General features: G+C 41.1%; 1 protein-coding gene across 5 annotated transcripts in view; it reads right to left on the reverse strand.

The window, feature by feature from the left end:
• Positions 1-13,525, reverse strand: part of KANK1 (KN motif and ankyrin repeat domains 1) — a 177,218-nt gene extending 163,693 nt beyond the window's left edge. For 3 of the 5 annotated variants that reach the window (XM_039888254.1, XM_039888153.1, XM_039888177.1), the window contains exon 1: positions 13,208-13,525. The gene's annotated coding sequence lies outside the window, so the exon portion shown is untranslated. Of the gene's footprint in view, positions 1-12,363; positions 12,503-13,207 lie in introns of those variants that run through there. The other 2 variants (XM_039888164.1, XM_039888168.1) reach the window with 1 other exon arrangement.
• Between the last annotated feature and the right edge of the window lie 1,530 nt (positions 13,526-15,055).

The following is a 15,055-nucleotide window of genomic DNA, read 5'->3' on the forward strand; positions in this document are numbered from 1 at the left end:
TGATTGGAACACAGTGAGGACAAGGAAGCATACACTAAGCCAATCAACAGGAAGAGAGAGAGGCCTAGGGAGAGTGAACTATAAGGTATAAAAAAGGAATTAGGCTTGAAATGGGAGCTAGTCATGAGAAGCAAGGGCTGGGCTGCCATTTTCTACCATCTGTGAGCTGAAGCAGAGAAAAGTGGTCTACAGAGAAAAGCCAAGGAATGGTACAAATGCTGAAGGTACCATGAGTGCCCCAAGGAAATCATAATCATAACTTCAGGTCTTAACTGCCCATCTCCCAGGAGGACTGGCTGGGCTACCATGCTCATGGGTTTCACTGGGTTCCTTCCAAGAAATTCCTTACAGTTGATGCGGGTTTAAGCCAGTTTAAATGAGTTTCTTTTCTGCAGCCAATAAGCCTAATCGGTTTATTTTAAATTTTGGTTTATTTCTTTTTAAATGTTTGATCTTAATAAACCTTTTAAATTAAAAAATAACATACATACTATAAAATACATAAATCTTATTTATCATAATGAATTCTTATAGATGAACACATCTGTCATCAGCAACTAGATCAAAAAATAGAGATCAAGACCCCACAAGCTTCCCTATGCCTCTTCCCAGTAATTACATCCCTTGCACACCCTGGCCCTATTCTGACCTCTGTCACCATTGATGACTTTTGCCTCTTTTTGAGCTGCATATAAATGAAACCATACCATACGTACACTTGCTTCTGACTTCTTTTACTCAATGTAATATCTATGAGATTCACTGTGTTGTTTGTTCTGTGTAGCAGTAACTTGTTCTTTTTTATTGCTTTGTAGTATTTCACTGTATAACCATACTACAACTTATTTACTCATCTGTGGATATTTCAATTGTTTCTACTATTCCACGATGAACATTCTTATGTTTCTGGCACACATATGCACTCATTCTTGTTGGGCATATATATTTAGGAGTGTAAGTACTGAATCATAGGATATGTATTTGTTCAGCTTTATAGATTAGTCCTTTAGCTTTCCAAAGTAGTTATATCAATTTACATTTCCACAAGCAGTGTAGGAGGGTTTAAGCTTTTCTATATCTCCATTAATGTTTTGTTATCACGGTTTTTTTTTTTTTTAAATTTTAGCCAATTGGGTAAGCATATATAAGTATATATCTTACAGTAGTTTTAATTTGCACTTTCCTGATGATTGATACTGAATTCTTCTTTTCGTTTTTAAAAATTAGGTTTCCTGTTTTTCTTGTTTATTTGCAGCAGTTCTTTACATATGCTGGACAAGTTGCTTGATGGATAATGGATGACAAATATCTACTACTTTTTGATTTGTCTTTTCACTCTTAATTTGTACTGCTGAACAAAAGTTCTTAATTGTAATGAACATGAGAACAGGCAAAATAGCACATGTTGCTGTGAGAAATACATCCAATCTTTTAGATCTATACAGCCACTGATGTAAGGAACATGAACTAGTCAACTTTATAGCACCCAGCCCTTACATAGGTCCTGGACTATAAATACAATGTTACTATCCTCACTTCCCCAAAGCTTCAGATACAAGGAATCGCCAGTTTAACCAATAATGTGCCTATAGTTTATCAAGTGTACTTATGCATTATACCCTGGAAACACTGCTATAAATGGTGAATGGTCTGCATCACCAGTGCCTAAAAGTCCCACAGCATGCTTCCAGCAGTTCGGCATGACAGCAGTCCTGTGCAATATTTCCCAGAAGAGATGTTCTCAGCATCAACTTGGGGTCCCAAGAACATATCTCATCTCTCCCCATCCTAATGCCCCTAGAGACAAGTACCCAACTTCCACAACTGCCCAGCAATTACCCATTATCTTAAGCAACCAGTGAAGTTTCCTAGTCCTGAGGCAGCAGGAAGAGCAACGAGCTTCTCAAGTGACCAAAGTTCAACAAAGCTCGGGTAAGGCTCATACATCTATTATCTCACTGATCATCTCAGCTCCTCTGTGACTTTCTCTTTATCCCCATGTTACAGGCAGAGAAAGATTATTTCGCTCAGCCAAAATAATTGTGGGAGAGCTTAGAGAGAAGGGAGAAGGGTGGTGACACTTCATGGAGTTGGAGTTTCCCCTGGACCCAGGCCTCTGAGTCTGCCTTTGCCCTTTTACCTGCTCCCAAGGTTCTTCTTGGATCCACTGTATGTTACCTGAGATCACAGCCTTTACTCTGCTCCTCTGGCCATAAGCAAACAAGACATCTCTTTTAAGATCTCTTTTCAGGGAGTCTTATAGTCAGGAAATACTATATCCTGGGTGTTCCTCCCTTTATCTACCCTCCCTGCTTCCCATCCCCGCTTCTCCTTCTCCTCCCCTCCCCACACCAAGACACACTTAAACAAAATGGCATAATGATATCATTGTTTCTTTTCAGACAAACAGAGCAAAGGAAACATACGCCTAGCAGGAAACAGTAGAGTTGAGACCTTAGACAGAGACCAAGAATCTAACCAGTGCCTTATACTGAATCTCATCCCTTCAATATGACCAGATAAAAAATAAAGGTAAAAAAATGGGGAATAAGTGGGAAAGGAAAGCTGCTAGGGGTCTATGGGGGTCAACAAGAGAAAAGCAGAGGCTGAGGATGAAGCATGGATTCAGCACCTCCAATCTAGCCTGGGGCGCAGGCTTAAACAGACATCACATGTGAGTTAACAGCTTTAAGTCAGGACTTAAAACGCAAAAAAGGTGAACACAGTTATTTGGTCAAATTGAATGTGAGGCCAGAGGTTACAACACTTCCTTTGAAAGAAAATGATTCATAAACTATAAACTATGTAAACTTCAAGCCCCTTAAGCAATATTTCCTCCTTTCGCTGGAGAAGCTGACAGGGCAGGAAAGAGTGACAGTTTTTTCCATTGTACTAAAGCAAATACTTTACTGAATCATTCTGGGCTGGCTAAGAGTCCTCAAGGTCTTCTTACTCATTCTTGACTTCAAGAGGTGAACCGTTGGCACACCCCTTCCAACAACAAGCAGGAATGAGCTCAGACACAGCGGCTCTCTGTTTCTCAGTGAGAGATGCTTGGGTTCTCTGGAAGGTGTAAAAGAGCTATAAAAACACATAGGGTTCCATGAAAGAAAAACAAAGGCCCTCCAATTAGGTTTTACTGGTTTCCCATGAATATCCAAATAGGAGCTTTTTGTTTCCCTGAGGGGGCTAAAATAAACCTAAGTAACAAACAAAAAGAAACACTCTTTTTTCTCTATTAGCCTGAAAATTAAAACTCTTTAGAAAAACGAAGTCCACTGAATTTGGGGAGGTTAACTCATAGCACCCTCATGGCTCTAAGTTCACACACACAAAAGAAGGGGCGTGTGTGAAGAGGAGTGGTGGAGAACAAACACCAGACTCAGATACATACCTGGCAGGTGAAGGCAAATCTTGTTAAGACAAATCTCTTTATAACAAAAATGTTTAAACTTCAGCTGATGGAAGCATGGAATTCCTGATCATCTACAGGATAAGTTATCACGTGTTAGGCACCTAAACCATTATAACTGATGAATCAGTACCTTCATGCAGATCGGGCAGCCTGAGTATGCTACTGATGAAATTATGCATATTTGTTCAACAAATATTGTTGCATATGAAGCTTAACTAGTCACTTCCCTCCCACCTGGCCACTCCATAAAAAGTCCCTGCTATTCCTCAAGCCAATGTCTCTAAACTATGCCTCCCACCCAACATTGCTATCATTCCCAGCATTATGAACAATTCTAAGATCCCACTTGAGAGCCACAACTGCTCCCCTTTTCTCTCCCCACCTCCAATAAAAATATGTCGGAACACAAATAAGTTGATATAAACTTCATTAGAGGAATAACCATGAATTCCCTCAACTTAAAAAAAATGTTTTAAATCTACAAAACTTTCATAAGAGTAAACTATTTGAATCGCTTCTCCCAATTGTCACGAAAACTTTGCCAAGGCTAAGAAACTTTGATTGTAGCAAACAAACTTCAATCACTTCTCTCCCAAATTCCTCTCCTTGACAGGGATTCAGCAAATTCTCCTCCCACTCTTGAATTATTACTATGAAAGGAGATCAAAATGTGGTGTCTCTTACTCTGCCCTCAAGGTCAGAAGCCTGGATTCTCCAAAGACCCTTTAGGTTATGCCATCCAGGATTTAATCTTGCCACCAAGAGGCCACGCGGTACCCACGAATACCTTAAAGGTGTTTAAGACCAGTAGAGTCCATCCCTTGATCAGCAATACTCCTAATATTTAAGGGAAGATGGAACATACACACTGAATAAGCACAAAACAGGCACACAATCCTTAAAAAGAAACAATTAAGAAGATAAAATAAGTGCCCTAAATAGAAGCTGAAGGATGAAATTTCAAAAAGCCAACAGAAAATAAATCAAAACAAAGTCAAGCATGACAAATCACGTTAAATTGCATTAAAACTACTCATTTCATTTTCTAAGAAATGGCAAAAACTTTTATCAATGCCACCGAAGCTTCACAACATCCAACTTATTACTGTGTTGACAAAACCCCTTTTATTTTATTCTTTAAAAAAATATGCACCAGGAACTCAAATTTTCTTTTACATTTTCACATGGAAATTTAATTCCTGGCCAAATACAGTGCATGACTCAAACAAATTTCTCTATAAAAATGTCACAGTGATTGGTAAAAATCAATGGATTTAGCAAATTAGAAAAATCGAAAGACAGCAAGAGCAAAATTTCAGTCTTCAAATACTCTGAATAACTTAGTTCTGAGAACCAGTAGAATTTGTTCATAAACTTCTGTTCTTTAAATTTTTATTAACTCTTAAGATGCATCTACCATGAATTAAAAGAAAAAAAAAATCCCATAAGAAATGAATTTTATAGCATGGAAAAACAGAAAAGCTAGACCAGTTAAAAAACTGATACAAAGTCCCTAGATGAATTTTTTAACTGGTCTAGCTTTTCTATTTCACTATGCTATAAAACAAAAAGAGTATAAGCCCCTTTTGAGGTGCTCATATTCATTTGTCTGGAGAATTCAATAACAAACATTTGCCCAATTGGCTAATATATGACGACAGATAATAACAAGTATTGGTTAGAAAGTGGAGCAACTGGCACTCACACACCATTTTCGGGAATATAAATTAATAAAACCTTTGGCACTCTCTACTACAGCTGATCTGTGCGGCCCAACAATTCCAATCCCAGATATGTACCCAAAGGAACTCTATACACATGCTCACCAGAAAACATGCATACATGTGTTCATGACAGCACTGTTTACACTGGTCCCAAACTGGAAACAACCCAATGTTATCCCCTAGTAGGATGGATAAACAGTGGTATACTCACACAACTGAACACAACAAAGCAACAAAAATGAACAAACCATACACATAAAACATGGGTCAATCTTACAAACAGAACATGAAGAAAAGCCAGACACAAAAGAGTACACACTCTGTGATTCTATGTATATAAAGTTCAAAAACTGACAAAAATAATCTCTGATATTAGAAGGATAGATATCCTTAGAGCAAGAACAACGAGTGGAAGGGGGTATGATACAAAGATGATCAGCTTCGGTCTATGGCTTTATTCTGGGGAAGGGACATGATGGGTGTTGGTGTTATTTGGCTGAAAAGTCAGTTACAGCTTCACATAATAGGGACAATCCCAGCCCCTGAAAAACGACTACTCTTAAGCAGTTTTTTTGTTTTTTGTTTTTTTTTTTGAATAGGAAAGAGTGGCTCTATTGAGAAGAATGGGGGCAGGGGAATAGATGAATTCAAGCTTGACCTTGACTTCTGCTCTAATTATTATTTTTTCATGTTTTCCCCAAGGTTAAAGGGTGAACCAGTCAGAATTACCAACAAATATCTGAACAAATTTAACCAAAAATGTAATGTAGATATTAAAAAATTTACATTCTTTGGCTCTAATCAAGCCAAAAATTACATAAAATATCAAAAGAAGTTGTATCTGAAATACACAATAAATGTAAACCAACAAGAATAGAGATTCTTGTGCGCTTCTCAGGGGATAATTATAAAAAAGGATTAGTATGTCTCCTGAGAGCTAAACTAAGCCCCATTGCTCAATTCCATTAACTAAATGAATTAAAAAAAAAAAAACTTCCAACAGAGCTACAGGCTTCCTGACACTGTCTGAAATATATAACTGTTTCCAATTAACTGATTGCTTCTGTAATGAAAAAAGCATGAGAACACTTTATTTCTGACATATTATCTGTTTTAAGGTTCTTCATCAATGAGAATATCATTTGCTTCCAGCATCTACATTTTAAATGCAAAGCTCAAGGAAGGAAAAGGCAAACAGGTATTTGAGTTTAAAAGCCAAAGAGAAAAGAAAAATTGGGGGGTTAAGTCACCTGCTAGGCTCATGCACAATACATGCTCACCAGCAATTCACAAGTCGAGTGGCTGGAGTGTTTCAATAAGAGCCTCACTGTCAGGCTTTCCCTATTCAAGACAGTTTTGTTGTTCTCCTTCAAGGTCCCTCCCAAACACACATACACACCACAACAAACCAGAGTTTCCCACCTCTCCATGGTCTTCTCAAGTATGAAATGCTTTATTTAAAATTATAAAGTTAACTAAAAAAAGAGAATAGTAAGATAAAAATAATAGAATATCTAAATCATGTTGGGAGGCAGAGGGTAGAAGAGAAAAGGTGGGAGGTAATATAAATTCCCCTTCCTCCTTAGCATGGTGTTAATAGCTATTCTCGAATTTGTGAAATGAAGTACAGAATGTTTAAAAAGAAGACTGCAAATTCTTTGACACTCTTCCCATAATGTGGTGGGTCTGTGTTCCCTCCCCTTGAGTCTGAGTAGGCTTTTTAACTGCTCCAATCTATAAAGCTTGGTAAAAGGGAAGTTACATAACTTGAGGCTATGCCATAAAAGGGCATGAAGCTTCCAATTGGTTCATACAAGGTGTTCATAGCTTGAGTTCATTGTATGTGTCAACATGAAAGATGTTTTTGGATGAGATTAAGATCTTAATCAGTGAACTTTGGGTAAAGCAGATTGCCCTCCATATTGTGGGCGGGCCTTGTTCAATCAGCTGAAGCCTGAGTAGGACAAAAAAGACTGGCATCCCCAAGCAAGAGGAATTCTCCAGCCAACAGACTTCAGTTTTCATCTGTACCACTAGCTCTCTTAGGTCTCCATTCTGCAGATCCACATGGCAGATTATAATGTAAGTCTCTTTCTATACACATATACACATCCAACTGGTTCTGTTCCTCTAAAGAATCCTGATAAATATAGTCTTGAATCATATAATGATGTTTCAGGCAACATCAGAACATATAAAAGGGTGGTCCCATATGATTATAATGGAGCTGAAAAATTCCTATCGCCTAGTGATATCGTAACCATCATAAAGCTGTAGCACTATGTACTACTCATGTGTTTGTGGTGAGGCTGGTGTAAACAAACCTATTGTGCTGCCAATCGTATAAAAGTAGAGCATGTACAATTCTGTACGGTACCTAATATTTGATGATAATAAACGACTATGTTCCTGGTTTATATATTTACTATACTATATTTCTATCATTATTTTAGAGTGTACTCTTTCTACTTACTAAAAAAAGTTTGGTGTACAACAGTATGCTATGTTACACCGGAAGCAGACTTGTGATTACTGTCTCTTGATTGTATCATTTTCTCTTGTACTTGATTTAATCTTGTGTTTTGTAGAGTAACATGTTGTATAGATTTGTAGCCTAGAAGCAGTAGGCTATACCATCTAGATTTGTGTAAGTACACTCTTTGATGTTCGCACAATGATGGAACTGTCCAATGATGTGTTTCTTAGAATATATCCACATCACTCAGTGAAGCATGACTACATGGAGGAATCTGGTAGCCATGTAAGTAGTCTTAACTATCTAGGGCCACCATGCGTGAGGTACCATATGTAGGTGTTCTGATCAACAGTCAACACTGAGCTCAGCCTTCCAGCCATCCCCTGTTAAGGCATACAACTTGGGAGCAAAGCCTTCTTGGACCCTCCTGACTAGCCCATTCACCAGCTGGGTGCCACTGAGAGACCTCGACAACATCACAAGGAGCAGAAGCACCTGGCAAAGCCCTGCCTAACTCCCAGAACCACAGAATCCACAATACCATGGAACGATTGGTCAAGCCACTAAATTTCATGGTAATTTAGTTCTAGAAGAACTAAAAACATAAACAGCCTCTGAGAAGAGACCGTACTCTGAGCTAGGATCAGAAGGTGATGGGTTTTAGTTTTCATTTTAAGCTCTTCTTTGTTGTGCATTATTCTTACTATGTGCAAATATAACTTCAGAAATTTAATAATATTGTATAATTGAAGTTTGCTAAGAGAGTAGAACTTAAGTGTTATCACACACACACTCTATATATATAGTAATGGGCATGCTAATTAACTAGACGAGAAAAATTCATTAACAGTATATACATATATCAAATCATTATAATGTATATTTTAAAAAGCTTACAATTTTGTCAATCATACCTCAATAAAGCTGGGGGAAAAAGAAAATTTAAAAGTTAAACAACAAACATGTTTAGCACATACTGTGTATCAGGTGTTTTAATTCATTTAATCCTCACAATAATTCCATGAGAGGAGTGCTTTTATTATGCCTATTTTAGAGATGGGAAATTGAGGCACAGAGAGGTTCAGTAACTGTGTCAAAGATTGCACAGCAAGCAGCAGAACCTAGAATTCATACCTCGAATCCACCAGGCTGGTTCTGCAGTCTTCAGCCACTGGACAAAGGTACAATCTCAAACTGCCATTCACCTGGGTCTCCGAGCATGTGATTCACCACAACTATTAGTGTGTCAAGCACTGCTGGACTGCCTTGCTTCTTCAAAAGCTATTGCTTAAACCTCAATGCCCTTTATTTATAATCTCTACTTATACACATTTTTCAAAGACCAATGTCCCTAAACATCATCCAAATCTCTCTACTCGGCATTAATTTCTCCATTCCCTACATTTCCAGAATGAACCACTTGCATCAGATATTTCCATCCTTCTAATTCCAACTACAATTCTCTATCCTTATGTTTACTCACTTGCTATGAACTCTGTGAGGCTCTTTGCTCTAAGTATTTTTTCTGCCTTTATCTTAGTTTGTGTATTTTCAATATCTTCTAGAAAAAGAATGGCAAGAAAACAGCATCATCCCCATTGTCCAGAGTAGTCTGTGCACCATTAATCTCTCCCCTTAATATGGCTCAGTGGTCTCTTTTCGTCAGAGATACCTGCTCCCAAGCTAATTTCTAAAGACCCCTTATAGTTCAGCTCAAGTCTTACTGTTTAAGGAAGCCGATCTTATCCAACCAGGCAAGAAAGACCTCTTTCGACTCAGAACTCATATAAGCACTCAATGTCTGTTAAGTAAACTAAATATTCTTTTGTCACATATAAGAATTCTGCCCAAGTGGTATTATTAATTTTTATATATGATTTCTGCACAATAAACTACTTAATGGTATGATCCTTCTGATATCCCCTAAAGCTCCTAGCTCAGTACTTTTGCAAAAAGTAGCCTGTAAAGAAAAATAGTACATGATTGGTAAATGAGATTACAACAAAAGTTCCACTTATGCTCTTTATTAAAAAGACGATACCAAGATCAACCTCACTTTTGCTTTGAGAACTGCAATTTAAACCAATGAGACACCATTTTGCAAGTAACATATCAGCAGTTTAAAGATTTCTTTCATCAGTTCTGTACTAGATTCATGGACAATTTGAATCTGCAGGTAGTAGTTTAACAATAAGGATCCAGAACTATCAAAAGGAAAGTCTCTAGTTTGAAATAATCTAAAAGAAGTGGAAAAACTATATGTATAAGGATGATTTTTTCAGCAATATAGTAAAACTATAAAAATTAAGTAATTTCCAATGATGGGGGGATTATTAAATGAAAACATACCCACAGGATTGTGGACATGCACAGGACTTAAAAAGTCATGGAGACTGGAGCAATGTTAAGATACAGCGTTAAGACATAAACAATAGAAAATATTAGGATTATGACTCCCTAAAAATATGAAGACATGGAAAAGCACTGGAATTGAAAACAACAGAAATAATCAGTCTGCTGAGATGGGGCAAATATAGGTCATCTTTTGTTCATTTGCCAAAATCTCAGTAGGTCTACTGCTTTTGCAATTTAAAAAAGGATAGGACAGAACTCTCATATACTGCTGGTAGAAATATAAACTATACAACTATTTTGAAATCTGTTTGGTAGCATCTTCTAAATGAATACTAGTTCAGAACTCAGACATTCTCCTGAATATATACCCAATACAAATCTGTACATGTGTATCAAGACATGCACTTAGAATGTTCGTAAGACACACTATTTGCCATTGACAAAATTTGGAAACTACTCAAATCCCATTAACCCTAGAATGGATAAATTGGGGTATAATCATATATTGGAATATGGGCCAGCAATGATATTGACTGAACTACAGCTACATGTAACATCATGGCTAAACCTCACAAGCAATAATGTTGAGAGAAAGAAGCCAGATATATGAAAAAATACATACTCTATGATGCCATGTATACAGAACATGAAAACAGGCAAAACTAGTATATGGCTGGATTATCCTTTGGGGAAGGACAGTGACTGGAAAGGAGCATGAGGGGCTTTCTGCAATATGGCAATATTCTATTTCTTGATCTTGGTGCTAAGTTTATGCTCACTTTGTGAAAATGGGACATACTGTACACTTAATATTTGTATGTATTGTATAGTTCAATTTTTTAAATTACTTTTTAAAATGGTGTAACCTAAGCCACGCACACAAGAGGCCTAAAATTTCCTGAGACATTTGAAACCAAGTTGGCTTCTCTATTTGATTCAAGAGTGGAAGAGAAGTGTGCTGGTTGTTACGTAATTTACTTAGCTTCAACTCTAATCACTAAAACGTGATTTTTAAAACACGCACAAAAAATCCAGCAAATGCCTGAGTGAAGTATCTGTTAATTTTTCCCTAAGATCCCATCTGCTGCCTCTGAATCTTTTCATCCTACAGCTACCCCAGTTTAACAGACCTCAGTTCCCACAAGCCCTCGCCTTTCAGCCACTCTCCTATCTCCTCCCCAAGTCCTTGAATTTTCTTCAACTAAACCCTTTCCCATCTACTTCCTCCCGGGACCAGGCGGGGTTAATGCATGTGAACTTTAGCTCATGCAGACTATTTGTGAGCAGATGCTGATATGGATAAAACCTGTCTTGAATGTATTGATTCCAGTGGGCATTTGCTTGTGGTTTCCTTCTTTAAGGTTATTTTGGATGACTTAAAGAAAAAACTATTTTTAAATCTGCAGTCTTTTTTCTCTAATATCTCCTTACCCAATGCGCGCGTGTGCACACACGCACACACACACACACCACCCACTTTTGCTGAGGCAGAACCTCAACTAGAGTGATTTGTAGACTTGGCTAATATAAAGTGCATAAAGAATGTCCCCAAAGCACCCTTGTGCCCTTTGGAGATAAAATGCATTCCTAATTTGTGTATCTTTAAAGGAGGCAATTATTCTTCCACTGGGGGCTTTTCTTCCATCCTTAGACATTTTAATCTGGACATAGGACAGCCCATGCTTAATTTTTTTCCCAGTGCCTCAGCAGCAGCACCTTTCCCCAAATCTATTAACTGAAAAAGAACCGAAATTAATAATCTCTCAGTTTTCTCAATCTCCACCTTTGGAAGACTTCACCTTAAAAATGAGGGACTACTAGACTGGGGAAGGGTGAAATGGGAAGTGACTGCTATTGGATAACTGCTAATAGGCTTAGGGCTTCTTTTTGGAAAATGTGTGGAATTAGTAATGATGATTGCACAATTGTGAATATACTAAAAACTATATAATTGTACACTTTAAAAGGGTAAATTTATTGCATGTTTATTGTACCTCACTTTTTAAAATAAAGGTGGGTGTGCCCAACTTTTTTTAGAGAAAGTTGGATGAAAGGGACAACTATCAAGTAAAGTGCTAAGCACCACCTAAAAATCAAGATGAATAAACTCATAAATTAAAAACGAGGAAACAGGTCCTGATAACATTCTCGCTCAGTTGGGGGAGATGAAGGTGGGGGCAAGAAAATGCACAATTAAAGATCTGGTTAATTAACCTTCCCTGTTAGTCTCAGAGCTCTCGTTCTGATATATTTCATTAATTAATATAAGATGAACCTCCGTGGAGACGACATGCAGAGACCGAGCGCTGGGGGACGCCACAGATTGTTTTTCATGCTAACGTGGCCAAAGCCTTCACCTCGGTGCAGATCTCTTTCTGACCTGCAGGACTCACCACGAAAAGTTCTGTCTGGAAGTTCTACGGGGACCCAGGTGGAGGAGGGTGAACCGTCAAGGGAAAGTAGCTGACCCGACTGCAGCATTCTCAGCGTGTCTGCCCAAGTGGCATGTTAGAGGGGGGCGTTCAGGGACCAAGTCGGCTTTATCGGCGCTCGCATTTTCCCTCAACCGGATCCTCCAGAAGCACCGCTGTTCCGAACGCGTTCAGCGGGCCCCGGAGGCCCAGAGGTCCTCCCACCTCCTGGCCCTTGCGACCGAGGCCCGAGCCTTCTCCAAGTCGGCTGAGGAAGACCCGAGGCCACCTGCCGCTCTGGGGCAGAGGGATAAAGGGATCGTCCGCCAGTCCCTTCCGTGGAACGGAACCGAGACTTTCAAGAGGAGACGTCTCAAAGAGGACCTCTCACCCCATCCTGGGCTGATAAAAGGCCCGGGGGCCCCCAAGGACCGTGCGCCCCGGCCATGGGCCGGGAAGCGCCCGCTCCCTCCCGCCGCCCGGCCCGAACTTTCCCGTTACCCCGAGTCTGGCGCCCCGCGCTTCCCTTCCACACGGGCCGAGCCCCGCCACTGCGGCGCGCCCCAAATCCAGGGTGCCGCCGAGTCCAAGCAACCTCTCGGACCCCGTCCCTAGGCCCGCCCTGAGGCCGCCGGGGAAACCCGGGCGAGCGGGAGCCGGCAGGGCTGCCCTCCGACCCCGCCACTGCCGCCGTGCGCCCCCGGCGCGCGCCAAGTTTGCGTAGCTGGGCGCGGAGGCCGGCCCCGGAGCAGAGGTCGGAGCCCAGGTGCCCCCACGCCCACCCCGCCCGGGGAAAGGGCGCAGAGTAGCCCCCAGCTCCACTCACCTCCAGGCGCTCCTCCCAACCTGCAGCACTGGCCCGATCGCTCGCTGGCTCGGCGGAGCTCCCGGACCTCGGTGGAGGGGCGGGGCGGAGGGGCGGAGCCGCCTTTGCTAGCCAGCGCCAGAATTAAACCTCAGAACGCAGCGCATCCACCCGGGCCCCGCAGCCAAGGCAAAGGCGAAGAAGTCAGGCGAGAGTGGGAAGCCTCAGACGGCAGGTGGGAAAAGACTGTGGCTTCGTCTCGGAGCGGGGCGGGAGGGAGCCCCAGGCAGCTCCCGAAACTTCCAGGGACCCCGGCTCTCGGCCGCGCTTCTTTGTACCCCGGGACCGACCGGTGGCCAGGCCCCAGTGCGCCTGCGCGCGGCTTCAACTCCACCATGCCCACGAGGCACCTTTGCGCACCTCCTCCGCCGCACCCGGCCAGCCGTGCTCTGCAGAGCGAGAACCAGGCCGAGGAGTTAACCTCGCCCCAGCACGTTTCTACTGCCCACCAGTGATTACTTTTTCTCCTTGAGGGAGGGATAAAGCCCATCCCCCAGTGAAACTTGCGTCAGTTCAGATCTATTATCTCTGCCCCAGAGGCATCCCTGAAAGGCGGAGGGTGGTATGTTAACACTCCCTGCAAATGCCTTTTTACTGCCTCCTCCCTCCACTCGGCTAGAATTGGTTCTACGGCTGTGGGGTGGTTTTCTGGTCCGGGGTGAGAGGGGGACTCAAGCGTGCAGGGCTCTTGATTCCTGCAGGTGCTTGAGCGGGACAGTCTCCCAGGTAGCCAGAAACTTGCCGCGGTTCTCTGGACTGGCATTGTGTCCTCCGTGAGTTCGCTCCTGCTCCTCCTCAAGACAGAATCCTGGGTGGAAAGGAGAGGATTCGTGGCCAGGAGGTTTGGGGTTTGGGGTACTCCAAAGACGACGCAGTGCCTGCCTCCGAAGCTGAGGACCGAGCTAAGACGGCACTCGATTCAGAGCAATCTCACTGGGTGCAAAAGACCAAGTCTTCTTTCACATTGAAGATTTTAATAAACAGGACAAGGACCGACTTTATAAAAACCAAGAATAACCAAGACAAAAAACATTAATGCCAGCTCTCTAATGCCAACCTCCCTGATTTTCTTGGGGGAGGGAGGAGGGCTCTCCCTAGCTTCTAGTACTGCACACACCCAGCGGGGCCTTAAACAGGTGACAGTATATTTGCAAGTAGGTTAAAGTGAAGAGTCATTAAACCTCACAAGGTGAAATGCTGGCCTCTGAAGAAAAGAAGCCGTGAAATCAATGCTTCCCTACCTGTTGGTGGCAAAGAACACCTGCAAATTCCTGAAATTGATGACCCCTGCCTGTTAAGCGGACAGGCAAAGGGCAGCTCAAAGATAACGCAGACAAGAAATCTTATTTTTAGTCTTAGCTCCTTTGCCAGCTCACCGGGTGACAGTAATCGAATTGTTCTTTCTGGGCCTCAGTTTCTTCATCTGTAGAATAGGGTATATGGATTCAGTAAGTCATCTCTTAAATCTCAACCCGCAAATGTCTATAATTCTATGAAAAAAATACTTCTTCCCAAGGTAATAAGAGGGGAGGGGAGAATCAGGCAGGGGCATTCCTGCATACACGAAATACCCTGCACCTTTTATTCCTATTTCCTTACATTTAGTAAGTATTTCATAGGCCTCAAAAGTAAGCAAACCTAATCAAAAAAGTATGGTAGATTTTTCAGGGGATTTATATTAAAAATTTACTTCATTCTTAGTAATGTTTTTTATGGAGATACAATTCACATACTGTATAATTTAATCTTAAACTGTATAATTCAATGATTTTGAATATATTCACAAAATTAGGTAACTAGCGCCACTAT

This window comes from Pteropus medius, unplaced genomic scaffold (genome assembly GCF_902729225.1).
Source record: "Pteropus medius unplaced genomic scaffold, Ma_sr-lr_union100, whole genome shotgun sequence".
NCBI lineage: Eukaryota > Metazoa > Chordata > Mammalia > Chiroptera > Pteropodidae > Pteropus > Pteropus medius.